At 34.6% G+C, this 13,565-nt stretch overlaps 1 pseudogene; it reads left to right on the top strand.

Annotated features, from left to right (window-relative positions):
* The first annotated feature begins 7,519 nt into the window (after positions 1-7,519).
* Positions 7,520-8,223, top strand: LOC125163591 (transmembrane protein 147-like; annotated as a pseudogene).
* Positions 8,224-13,565: the final 5,342 nt, after the last annotated feature.

The raw sequence follows: 13,565 nt of genomic DNA, 5'->3' as shown, positions 1-13,565 counted from the left end.
ACAAAACAGGTTTAGAGAAAAAATTTCTCAATATAATTGAGGCCATACATAAAAAACCCATAGCTAATATCATACTCAATGGTCAAAGATTGAAACATTTTTAAGATCAACAAAAGAAGAATGCCCACTCTCACCACTATTATTGAACATAGTATTGAAAGTCTTGGTTGTAGCATCAGACAAAAAGAAAAGAAATAAAAGACATTCAAATTGGTAAGGAAAAACTAAACCTGTAACTATTTGTAGATAGCATGATACTATGTATAGAAAACCCTAAAGACTCCACCAAGAAAATGATAGAACTGATAAGTTCCATAATGTTGTAGGATATAAAATTAACATACAGAAATCTGTGGCATTCCCAAAGTAGCAGAGAAATTATGAAAACAATCAGTCCCATTTACAATTACATCAAAAAGAAGAAAACATTTAGGAATAAGCTTAACCAAATAGGTGAAAATATGTACTATGAAAACTATAAAATATTAAACTGTATGGATTGGAAGAATATTGTTAAAATGTTCATGCTATTCAAAGCAATCTACAGCTTCAATGCCATCCTTATCAAAATACCAACAGCAGTGTTCACAGAAGTAGAACAAATAATCCTAAAATTTGTATAGCCAAAGCAATCTTGAGAAATAAGAACAAAGATGGAGATATTACAATCTCAGATTTCTAGATATACTACAAAGCTAAAAGAGTAAAAACAGTATGGTCCTGGAACAAAAATAGACATATAGATCAACAGAAAAGGATAGTGAGCCCAGGAATAAACCCATGCTTATGTGGTTATAATTAATCCATGACAAAGGAGGCAAGGATATATGAAGGAGAAAAGACACGGTCTTCTCAATAAATGGTGCTACGAAAATTAGCTACATACAAAAGAATAAAATGGACCACTTCCTTCCACCATACACAAAAATGAACTCAAAATGGATTAAAGATCCAAATTTGAGACCTGAAATCATAAAACTCCTAGAAAAAAAAAACAAAAAACATAGGCAGTCATCTCTTGGACATTGGCCTTAGCATCATAAGTATGGATATGTCTCCTAAGGCAAAGGGAAATTAGAAATAAACTATTGGAACTACACTAAAATAAAAAAAGCTTTTGCACAGCAAAGGAAACTATCTACAAAGCAGGAAGGCAACCCAGTGATGGGAGAAGGTATTTGTAAGTTATATATCTGATAAAGAGTTAATATCCAAAATAAAGAACTGGTACAACTCAACACCAACAAAAATATCAGATTAATAAATGGTTAGAAGGCCTGAATAGACGTCGTTCCAAAGAGGATGGCCAAAGGACACGTGAAAAGATCCTCAATATTACTACTCCTCAGGGAAATACAAATCAAAACCTTGAGTGCATTATGCTGATTGAAATAAATTGGAGAAAGACAAATACCATATGTTTTCACTTATATGTGGAATCTAAAAGCAACAAATATAAACCTAGCTCATAATAGAATAGATGACTGGTGGTTGCCAGAAGCAGAGGTTGGGTGGCCAAATTGATGAAGGGGGTCAAAAGGTACAAACTTTCAGTTTTAGAATAACTAAGGCATGGTGATGTAATATATAGCATGGAGACTACAGAAAATAATACTCTATTACATATTTTAAAGTGGCTAAGTGAGTAGGTCTTAAAATCTCTCAACACAGTTAAAAAATTGTAACTATGTATGGTGACAGTTATTAGGCTTCTTTAAACAGCCATTTCTTTATATATGAATGCATAGTGGTAGATTAATTACAATTTAAAGTTATTGTATCGCCTTTTGTATTTCAATGGTATACAGAATGCAAATGACATAGGCAAGCAGTGATACTCCTACCTATTACAAATGAGAGTCTATTAAAATTAAACCCATCAGGTTAAAAGAGAAATCAGAATGACTAAACTTTACCATAATCTGCTTATGATATTTCCATATAAAAATTAAACAGTAACTTTAAGACTTAAAAATTCAGTGTCTTTTTATTTATTTATTTTATTTTGATTTAAAAAGTCCATCATGTGAGAGAAAGAGGCATTATAGTTGAATGAAATTCTATGCCAGAACATGTCCATTTTTGACCTTTCAAATTCAAAATATCTTAAAATTCTGCTGGCTTGTCAGAAGAAAAAGGGCTACACTGAAAAATTCTAATATATCCGACTCTGTTAGAAATCTAAAATTGCTAAATCTAAATACTTTTGACAAAATATTTTGTAAGAAAACAAAGTAACTCATAAAAGACAATTATATGGTATCCTACTGTATAGAAGATTGATTGTATAAATAAAACATGAACCATATTTTATCATCTTTTAATTTACACAGCTTTGTTTTTCCAAGTTGACAATACTACAGACATTTTTAGAGACACAACTGTCCATTAAAAAAAACTAATGTTTAGTGTTACTGTACTTTATGGAATATACTTGAAATGTCCTACGTAGGGAATTGCATTATTAACAGAGAAAATTTAGTTCAAAAACAATTAAGTCCAATTTGAATTATCAAACCACGTCTACATAGAAATGACTTAGACTTTCTATGAATTTTAATATTCTAAAAATGGGGCACCTGGGTGGCGCAGTCGGTTAAGTGTCCGACTTCAGCCAGGTCACGATCTCGCGGTCCGTGAGTTCGAGCCCCGCGTCAGGCTCTGGGCTGATGGCTTGGAGCCTGGAGCCTGTTTCCGATTCTGTCTCCCTCTCTCTCTGCCCCTCCCCCGTTCATGCTCTGTCTCTCTCTGTCCCCAAAAAAATAAATAAACGTTGAAAAAAAAATTAAAAAAAAAATAAAAAATAAAAGTAAATGCCCAAACTCTAAGATGCTTAGTCTGTATGACACGTTTCCTTGGGAAACAGCTATACACACACACATACACACGTGCACACACTTCTTGGCAAGGTTTCTGGAATTTTCATGTTGGGTGCATATCTATAATCTTCCTACTGTGGACCCAATATGCACTTACTAAAATAGTGACAATATAGAAAATACACAATTAGAATACCAAACTATCATTATGAAACTGGTGATCTCATATGATGGCTAAAACAGTAAAAAACTACAAATGAAATATAACATTCACAAGGCAGGTAAAATACCCTCAGAAAATCAGCATCTGGGTCATATACTTCTGAATGTTTGGTAGCCACTGAAATACCCCCAAGCCAGTCTTCTCTGCCATTTCTAGTTCATGTACATTTTGTTGTGTTAAATGGCCCCAAACATCAGTCACTGCTACTGTCCACATAGACGTAGAGTGCAGGAACCTATCATTAGAAATCCTGCGTTGGGGTGCTTGGGTGGCTCAGTCGGTTGAGTGTCCAAATTCGGCCCAGGTAATGATTTCCCTGTTCGGGAATTCAAGCCCCGCATTGGGCTTGCTGTTGTCGCCATGGAGCCTTCTTCAGATCCTTTGTCCCCCTCTCTCTCTGCCCTTCCCTGCACTCTCTCTCTCTCAAAAATAAATAAAATGTTAGCAGTTTTTAAAAAAAATCCTGTGTTACTAAATATAAAGTAAGCTGTTGTGAATTACTGTTTTGATGGTTAAGATGCATTACTCAATAGCAATTTAGAATTCAAAGTCAGATGAAATAAAAAAACATCCACTTATTTAATAAACATTTAATGCCTTTTATCATAATATTTACTCACGTAGAAGTGAATAGTGCACGTAACCTTAGATAGCTACAACATTGTCCATAGTACTTGTTTTTGTCATAAAAATTCCTAATCTTTATGTTCCTAATCATAACATAAAGATTAGTTCCATACAACTTCTCTAAGTGTAGTTTTGAATGTTTTAAATCCATGGAAGACAGCTCAAGTATAAAAGACATATAGAGAAAGGGGAAAAAACCTGAACTATTTTGTGATAATAACATGTAGTAAAACAAAGAATGGCAACTTTTCATTCATGAATAAATGGAAAGCAGATCATTTGGAAGCAATGTAAGGGGACAGTTTAAGTGCAGTGATGTTTTGTGCTCAGTGTATAGGGTATAAGCCACAGAGCACTCGTTAGAACTGATGAGGCCTGGCCTTTCAATGCATTCAGCATCAGAATGAGAACAGTGATGCTAGCTTTTAAAAAGAGGATGAAGTTGTAGAATTTAGGTGTTGACAGTGAACTTCCCCTTAACAAATATGCAACCAAATGCCTGCTTACAAGGCATGCAAAACTACCACTCCGATTGTCTACGTAAATGTTAACATCTACTGCTTATACCTCTTTGGTCTCTTATGTTTTTAACTTTTGTTTTTGTACTTTTAAATCAGGTGATTTATCTTCTTATTCTTGACAGTACTTGAATTGACAAGATGTCCAATGTCTAAAAAAACAAAGAATCTTTTATTTGTGTTATTGCCTTTTTCTAGTTAAGTATAAAAGACAGTTTAGAATCCTTCAGCCCTACTGATTGACAGGTTTGTTAAGGTATGTGTTTCCGTGTGTGGAAGAGGGATTATCATTTGTTTCTACAAAGGGAAGCATGTCATTTAACTAGGTCAGTAAACAGGAAGATTTTATATGAGTTACCCGGAATGTCCAACTTTAGTAGGTAAAAAAAAATGCCAGCTTAGAAACGACAAAGCCTATGGATCCATCATGAAGACAGCTGAAAAGAATGAATTGGCCACATCATGGTTCAGTTTGGCAGCTGCATGAAGAAATACATGTTGTTACATTTGTTTCAGAGAGAAAAAGGTTCACTTAATGCTTGTAGAGAATGACAACTTTTGTTGTATGTTTTCACTTTCCAACTTTCTTTTAGAACACAAAGTCCTTCGGATTCAAAAATGGAAGGTCACTGAATCAAAAAAAATTGATAAGCATGAACAATTAAATCTATCAGTGAGGTGTTATGAATTGCTTTATATGGGAATAAAGGGAATCACATGTGCTTTCAAATTCCTTCAGAGACTAAAATTGCTACTCCGGTCTCAATTCTGAGCTATTGGGGCAATAACGCATATGTTTTTTACTTAATGGATATACAGGTGAATGTTTTATATAACCAATTCAGTACTGAAAGAATTACGTAGTAAAGGAAACAGAAATATCTTCTATTTTGAAAGCTGAAAACTGACTAAAGAGGTCTATTTTTTATCTTGTGCAAATATCTGTAAATTACCAAACAAATGTGTTTCTTTTAAATTCTGTGATAAAATAATCATCTTTATATGAGGCACATAATTGTCTAGGGATGCTATAAAACAGGGCTGTTTTTAATATTTTACTTGGTATATAAAAAACCTGGAACATATTCCATGAAAAAATTGTCTCTGTTTTTCATATGTATGAATCCATAGCTGAAGGCAAATAAAGTTTGTTTTGTGTTGATGTCTTTACTCTCTTCTTTTTGACAACATTACATTCTGGTCGGCTCTAAGTACGTTATTCTGTGGAGGATTAATCTTATATCTCTGGGTCAATAGAAAGCTTTCTGGTTCAAATGTTTATTTCACAGTTACTTTATTGAAGACAGGCAATGCTTTCTGTGATGCCCATGCCGGTGAAAACCGGAGAGAGTGTTAGAGAAAAACATTGCAAAGGTGAAAGTGGCTAGTCCCTAAACTAATTAGACAGTTAATCATATTAAGGCACTGTCACTAATCTAGGGATTAATAGCACTGTTTCAGCTTAGATGAGAGGTCAGTATAATTCTTGGCATTAGAATCAGCTCTAGCTAATGAGAACCAGTAACTTTTACTAAAAAAATAATTCTTAACTTTGGGTTCAGTGTAACGTTATTTTATTAACACCCATGAGTCTCTAAAAGAATTGCCTTAGATTCCATAGTTTCCCCACAATCTGTCACAGTATAAAGCATAACATATGCTTGATGTTTATTTGTTTAATTCAAATATTAGACAATAGGAAGTTAAACAAAAATTCAAAGATCTATTTTTTAAAATGATTATATAGGTCATGATAATAATATCTGATAAAACAGGCAATATACAATGAGAAATGGAAGAAAATTGAATTTTTTATGGTTTCTTTTAAAGATAATTATCAGAGGCCGCCATGAGAACATTAAAATGTTTATAAAGATGCTTAACAACTTATTGCACATGGGATAATTTGCCATTTGGATAAGATTTCTTATCATTCATAACTGTTCAATTTTCAATTCCTAACTAAGAGTAACACAAAATATGTGCATTTGGCAAAAAGAACTCATTACCAAATCTTCTAATTACCATTTCTGGAATGATTTAAAAAAAACATACATCATCACCTCTAGCATTTTCCTTGATGACGGGTAATCACATTAATCCATGAATTTTTATACTTTATCCAGTCACTTATCGTTTTACTCACACATTAATGAAACTCCTATGCGCTATAAACTTTTAGATACATGAACATAGCGGAATTTTTCATTTAAAAAATCTGTTAATTATTCTTTTAGATATCTACCACTCAATTAAATACAGCCATACCCTTTCACACAAAATTATTTGCTTCTTCTTAATCTTTCCAAAAATGTTTGGAATTATAGTATTAGATTTGTTTTTTCTAAAATTCAATTCATTGATTTTACTTTTTAAGATTTACTTAGGGATACTGTGGTATATATTGCAAAAGAGAAGATAAATTCAATAAAATATAACAGATTAAAGTGATTCTATATAATCCCTGTTAAAATCTAGACAGATGTTGTGTAATTTTAAAAACAACTTTGAATAGTCAAAAATATTTGATACTTTATACATAATAACAAAATTATTTTGCTACATATAAACTTAGACACTGAAACTTCAGAGGTTTCCAAATGCTATTCAAGGGGACCAGTTATATATTAAAAAATGATCAGAACAATTTTTAAAAATGTAATTCCTGGACTGCGCTCCGGATTTTTAAACGATTCTTTAAATTTTTTTAAGTTTATTTTTCAGAGAGAGACAGAATGTGAGTGGGTGAGGGGCAGACACAGGATTCTAAGCAGGCTCTGAGCTCTGCACTCTCTGCACAGACCCCCATGGGTCTCAAACTCACAGAACTGGGAGATCATGACCTCAGCCCAAGTTGGACGCTTCACTAACTGAGCCACCTAGGCACCCCCAAATTTGAATTATTCTTAAGAGTTCTGATTCCCAATCAGCTTTAAAAATTATGGTACTATTTACTCTTATAACCTCTTTCAAATTAAAATTCTATATAACTTTAAAACATTTTATTTTATTTGTCAAAATTCACTTTTGCATACATTGTTATTGTTCATCTTCTCTTAAAGAAGCACATGATTATAACAATTTTTTTTTTAATCAGCAATGATTTGATTAAATATTCATGCAAACTGTGTCTGGACTCTCATGTAGGTAGGAGTAAGAATGCCTGGCTTCTGGAACAGTGTACATTAAGTGACTCACCTGAAGAAGACCAGGTGGGTTGCCTGGGATGCAGGTGGGCTCGGGCCCAGGGCCACAGGCCAACAGAGCCAGAGACCCCTACTTGGCTGGGCCCAGGTGGCCAGCATCATGGCCCTGTTCAGTTCAGGAACTGCTTCACCCTGGCCTACTTTCCCTACTTCCTCACTTACAAGTACAGCAGGCTGTCCGAGTACAACACCTCCTGAAAGTGTGTGCAGCCTGGGGTCACCCACCTCCTCATGCAGCTTTGCAAGATGGTGTTCCTGGCTACGTTTTGTTCCCACCTAGGAAGGTGGCATCTATGACTTTATTGGGGAGTTGACCAAGGCCAGTGTGGATGTGACAGACCTGATAGACCTAAACCTTGAGATGTCACAGAATGCAGGCAAGGGGGAATACAAGATCACGGTTGCTGCCCCAGGCTAGACCATCTCCAAGCTCATTATCTCCCACTGTGCTCCCTTCTGGGTTGGAGCCCCCGGGCTTTGAGTTTGGCTGGAAATATATCCATATGAGCACTGACTCCAAAATCAGTTTGGCCCACTACATCGTCGCATCTGCCCAGGTCTGGATGATAACACGCTATGACCTATACCACAGTTTTCTGTGAGCAGTGCTCCTACAGATGTTCCTTAGTGTCTATAAGGGCTTTGTCATGGAGACCTTTGTCCACCTCTGTTCCCTGGACAGCTGGACAGCACTGCTATCTGGAGCAGTGGTAAAAGGGCTGCTAGCCCTCAGCACACTGGTCTTCGAGGTTACTGTTGTCAACAGGCATAGGTGTGCTTTACCAGACATTCACACACCCTTGCCCTGGCTCCAGGTTTCAGTGAAATAAATAGTATTTGGAAAGTTAAAAAATAAAATATATATATATATATATATATATATATATATATATATATATATAACTCATATGAGATTCTACTCACTACCTGTGAAAATACTGCAATGCCAATAATCACTTTGTTTACTAAATTATAAATATAAGGATGTCTGGGTGACTCAGCCTGTTAAGCTTCAGACTCCTGATTTTGGAGCAGGTCATGATCTCACAGTTTGATGCATGAGCTTGAGCCCCGCATCAGTCTCTGTGCTGACAGTGCAGAGCCTACTTGGGATTCTCTCTCTCCTTCTCTCTCTCAAAATAAATTAAATTTTAAAAAATTATAAAAATATGGGCACCTGGGTGGCTCAGCTGGTTAACCATCCAACTTCGGCTCAGGTCATGATCTCACAGTTCGTGGGTTCAAGCACCATGTCGGGCTCTGTGCTGACAGCTCAGAGCCTGCTTCGGATTCCGTGTCTCCCTCTCTCTCTGCCCCTCCCCCTCGTTCACTCTGTCTCTTTCTCAAAAATAAACATTAAAAAAATAAAAAATTATAAAAATAAACATATTATTTCTTCATAATCTACTTTTATATACATATAACTGGGCCTGGCTGGGCTCTCCCTAGAATTGTTTTCTATTTGAGAGAAAAAAGCTAAAGAATTGGATGTCTGCTGGCCTCAGTCGAATAGGTCAATATATTTTGTCTAGATGTCATCATCTTTGTGACTTTTAAAGCAAATTCATTAATTATTGATTAATAAGACAACTTGACATAAGGGTACATATAGGGATTAGAGGGAAATAAGAGTTACTGTTAGAGTTATTTTGGCTGCATATTATATAATAGGGGAAATGCTTCTTGAAATCAGCTGATGGGGGTTAGAACCAAGCAATCAGCTTTGATGAACTTGGGAAAACTGTATAATGTGGATCTTAATAATTTCCTTAAAAAAAATTAAGTGAGGCTTACATGTGAAAACATATAAATGATCTAGAATGGGTTTTGGCATTTAACCATCACTGTCACATCATACAGGCAGTCTGCTGTTGTCATCTGTAACTGAGACAAAACCTGCAAACCTGATCCAAGAGGAAATGGATGCCGTAGCTCAGTATCATCAATGTCAGCTTTAGGGCAGAACGTGCTTCAACATTTTGTGACTATTGTTATGTCGTCAGTGAGGAGAACTTAGAATTGTTTCCATATATTTATCAAATGATGCCAAACAGTAACGTTGGTTTAATGAATATTTAACTATGTAATACTGGTGGCAATAATTTCACATTGCACTTCTCAAGCACAAAGATGGCTTAAAAAAAAGTTGTCTTGAAGGCACCTGGGTGGCTCAGTTGGTTGAGCATCTAACCTTGCTGATCCCAGGGCTGGAGGATCGAGCCCCACCTCTGGCTCTGTGCGGAGTGTGGAGCCTGCTTAAGATTCTGTCCCTCTCTTTCTCTGCCCCTCTTGACCACTCATGTGTTTTCTACCTCATAAAATAATTTAAATAGTCATCTTGAATTATAATGTATTTAATACAGATATATTTAGAGTTTATGGTTTTCCTTGACAGAAAAAAGCAGATTGCTATATTTGGACATTTGATTTGGACATTTGACTACTACATTTTTATATCACTTATTTTACCTTTATTTTTTGTTTTAATTTAACTTGCATATTTATTTTAGGTTCTAACTTAATGTGCTCCAAGTATTTGCTAAAAACATCTAGTTGAAATCAAAATTTTCACGTTATTTTTAAGAAACGATGTTTTTTAACCTCATAATTAGTACCAGAATGAATTTAGTCACAATATTCCACAATCAGAAATAATTATTTGATAGTGGGTAATTCAGCTTTGAGTCAAATAAGAGATTTGACTCATTCTCTATTCTCACAATACTGTATTCCTCCTCTATATCTCAGTGGGTACAAGGAAGATATTCAACTTTGTATGTTATCAGAGAAACTCCAAATTAATTCTTCAGGCTATTGCCAATGAGAAAATATGAGAATGTGAAATAAAGGTTATTACTGTGACAAAGAGGAGCTCTGAACATTGATAGCCATTTGGGTTTAATATTGTTAAATGAGGCCACATTACTGCTATAACAGTTGGCTGTCTAATAAGCTGGAATATCTCATCAGGAATATTATAACAAGATGTGCTCTGAAGGGTCTGTTGGAAAACAATAGCTTGAAATAGCTCATTTAAGGTTCAGTATCCTCTCATTTGCCTCCTCTATATTGTCTATTTCTGCAGGGTTAGCAATGAGAACGAAGCATCACATGCTTATCAGTCTCTGGCACCCTGACTTAGTCAGGGTTTTGATTAGTCCCCAAAGAAAGTATGTTTTACTGGAAGATATCCTGATTATCAACAAAAAGAAGCAGGATGGCAAATGAAGTTGGGAGAAATTGCTCAAATACAGAATGGAAATATAAAACCTATCAATTCAGTGACATTTCAGAGTCTGTTAAGCACTGGCCATCAAAGCACCGGGTATGTTGTATTGATAGATTTAGTGTCCATTCTCAAGGCTTTTGTGAATTTAAATCTTTGGAATGTATCTCTATTTTTTTAAATAGAGGGTCTTTTAATATAAAATTATACCATTTGATTTCATACATACATATATATGCACATATATATAGTTATATATTTTTATTTACAATTTAGAACAAACAATAGCAACTAATTTTAAGTTTTCCCTTTAAATTTGGATATCAGTTTTTTTTTTTCAGAATAAAAATATACTCCTTGTAAAAACATGCCTTTTAGGTAAAATTCTGTTTGTAGGACTACAATTTTGAGCCATTTTTACAATGTTCCAGATTACAGATTTCTGTGCAATATGAATTAGGAAAAAATATAAAAATGTCAATAACAATTATGACACTGCCATGGATTTGGTAAAAATCTTTTCATTGAAAAGTTAGATGTAATTTCAGTGACTCATAGTATGCTCTTCAGGATTTATATTCCATTACCTCTTCCAGGTTACTTTACATAAAATCCTGCATATTATAGTAGTGTGCAAATTAAGTTTCCAGAAATCTAATACATAGTGTATTTCTACTTTCAAAGATGAACAAAACCCATGCATTAAAAATGCATGCTATTCCACTGAAATTTTAAGAGGTTTTTCTTTTTTGGTGTGTTTTATCATTCCCCAAAGTGCAGTGAAGATGTTTGGTTTGAGATTAATAATCTCTCTCGCATTTGCAAGACTGCTTTAAAACTTCCTAGTGTGCAATCTTCAAATTTTGTTGATACATCCTTGGAAGAATGCCAGATTTGCATAAATTAACCAAATTAATCATCTCTGACTCACTGACTCGAACCTGAAACTACTTATTCAGTAATATTTGAGGGCCTACTGTGTGCCAATTATGTTTAGCACTGAAGATTCCAGATACATAGAAACAGAAACAGCCCTTTGTTCTGATGGATCTTCCTGCTATTAGGGAAGAAGACAGTGAGTGATCAAAATAGCACACTGATGAAATGGTGATTCCAGAGTGAAAAAAAAAACAAAAACAAAAACAAAAATACAATTAGATGAGGGTATATTACAAATTGTTTAAAAAGTTTCTGAGAAAGTGATGCTTGAGTTGATATCTAAAGAATGAATGGCATTTGACTGGGTTAAGTGCCAGTGGACAGTGTGCAACTGGAAGCATTTCAGAGGGAAAATTAGGACAAAAAATCCTGTGATGTGAGGAAGCCATAGTGCATTTGATCTACTTAAGGAAGTCTGTGCATCCTTGGAGCAGAGGAAATGGAGACTGAACTTCTACAGAACTTGCAAAAAGTAAGGTTATTAAGCTAAAGTGAGAATGAGACAACTCCAGAGCAGAACTTGTAATCATGTGTTTGGGGGTGTAGTTTGATTTTTCCCCTAAAATTGAAGAGCATTTCTGTAGGTCAATGAGACCGACAATGTACAGAGACTGATACAATGCATAAGAAAGATGAATATGATTGTTAAGATAAATTTTCCAGGAAGAAGCTAAAAAATAGAATCCAAAGAGCAGATGGAGGGCATGACTTTTGAAAGAAATAGGATTAATTCTTCTTTCATAACAGCAGAGATGGGAACTTGGTGGATTCATGGCTACTGTTCTTTCAGGACGGTGGGCACCAAGCCTATTGGCTTGACGTCCTGACTCATCGTCCTGGGGTGACAGGAGTCTAGCCTGTGAACTCCCTGCTCATGTGGACAGGAGGTTGCTAAACAAAGAAACTGCTATTTTATGACTTGTCTGCGTATTTTCTATAGAGATAAAAATTTTCAGGCCCATAAATATTGACTCTGATTCTAAGTATGTCTAGCATTTCATGGAAGGACATTAAGGGTTAATAAGATACTATAATAAGATACTCACTGTTTAAAAAAGAAAGCATATATTTTTAAAAATGGCCATTCCCCCTTGAACTCAACATTTTAGTCACATCCTTTCTTTCTTCCCGGAGTTATTAAATATTTGAGGTAATGACCAGTGCTGCTTCTATGGCAGTTTTGATTTATGCTAAGGTACTAAAAATTATGTTCCTTCAGGGAATGTCACTGAAATATAGTGCTGCTTGAAATGTATATGTAAAAATAGATTTAATTATATATAGATTTTGTTAAAAGTTCAAGGTGTAATTGTTGGAGATTATATTAAGAATGACACAAACATTAAGAACTATTTAAGTTATAGGATAGGAATTGTTTTAATAATATTTTTTAAAATCAAAGTTCAGTAATTGTAGATGGTGATAATATCATTTTGTAACTTATTCTCCCTTAGTAGTGATATAAAATTCATAATAAAATTGAAAGCATATTTATTTCTAGAGTGAAAGGCTTTAATTTTAAATTAAGTGTATCAGAAAATGTTATTTTCTCTTTTAAGCTTTGTCAGTATAGTATAGGAGTTTTTTTTTTTCCATTTCTCCATCATACAACCATCTTTATACAAACTGCCAGTTTTTACAGGAGCCAGAAATACAACTTTTATGCATTTTTGCAATATATTTAGAAAACTTTTTTGGAGAATATAAAATTTCAAGCAACCCTAACACAAAGACTTACAATGTTACCAGGATATGTAATTAGGATATATATTTAAGATCAGTTAAAATGTTTTTTAGGGCAACATTTTAAATGATATTTACATTGTTTAACGGCTTCCTCTAGAATTGACTGATCCCCTGAAGTCTATACTCTCACAGGTTGGCCTCCTCTAACACTCCATTGAAACAAATCCCTGCCCAATACTTAGACAATTGGTATCCTAGCCAACTCCAAAACTCGAATCCCAGCATCATGAAGAGATCTTTGCTTCCCCAGCAATGATTGTT

This window comes from Prionailurus viverrinus, chromosome A1, assembly GCF_022837055.1.
Source record: "Prionailurus viverrinus isolate Anna chromosome A1, UM_Priviv_1.0, whole genome shotgun sequence".
NCBI classification, from domain to species: domain Eukaryota; kingdom Metazoa; phylum Chordata; class Mammalia; order Carnivora; family Felidae; genus Prionailurus; species Prionailurus viverrinus.
Note: the sequence above shows the minus strand (reverse complement) of the source record. Positions and strands in the feature narration are given on the sequence as shown.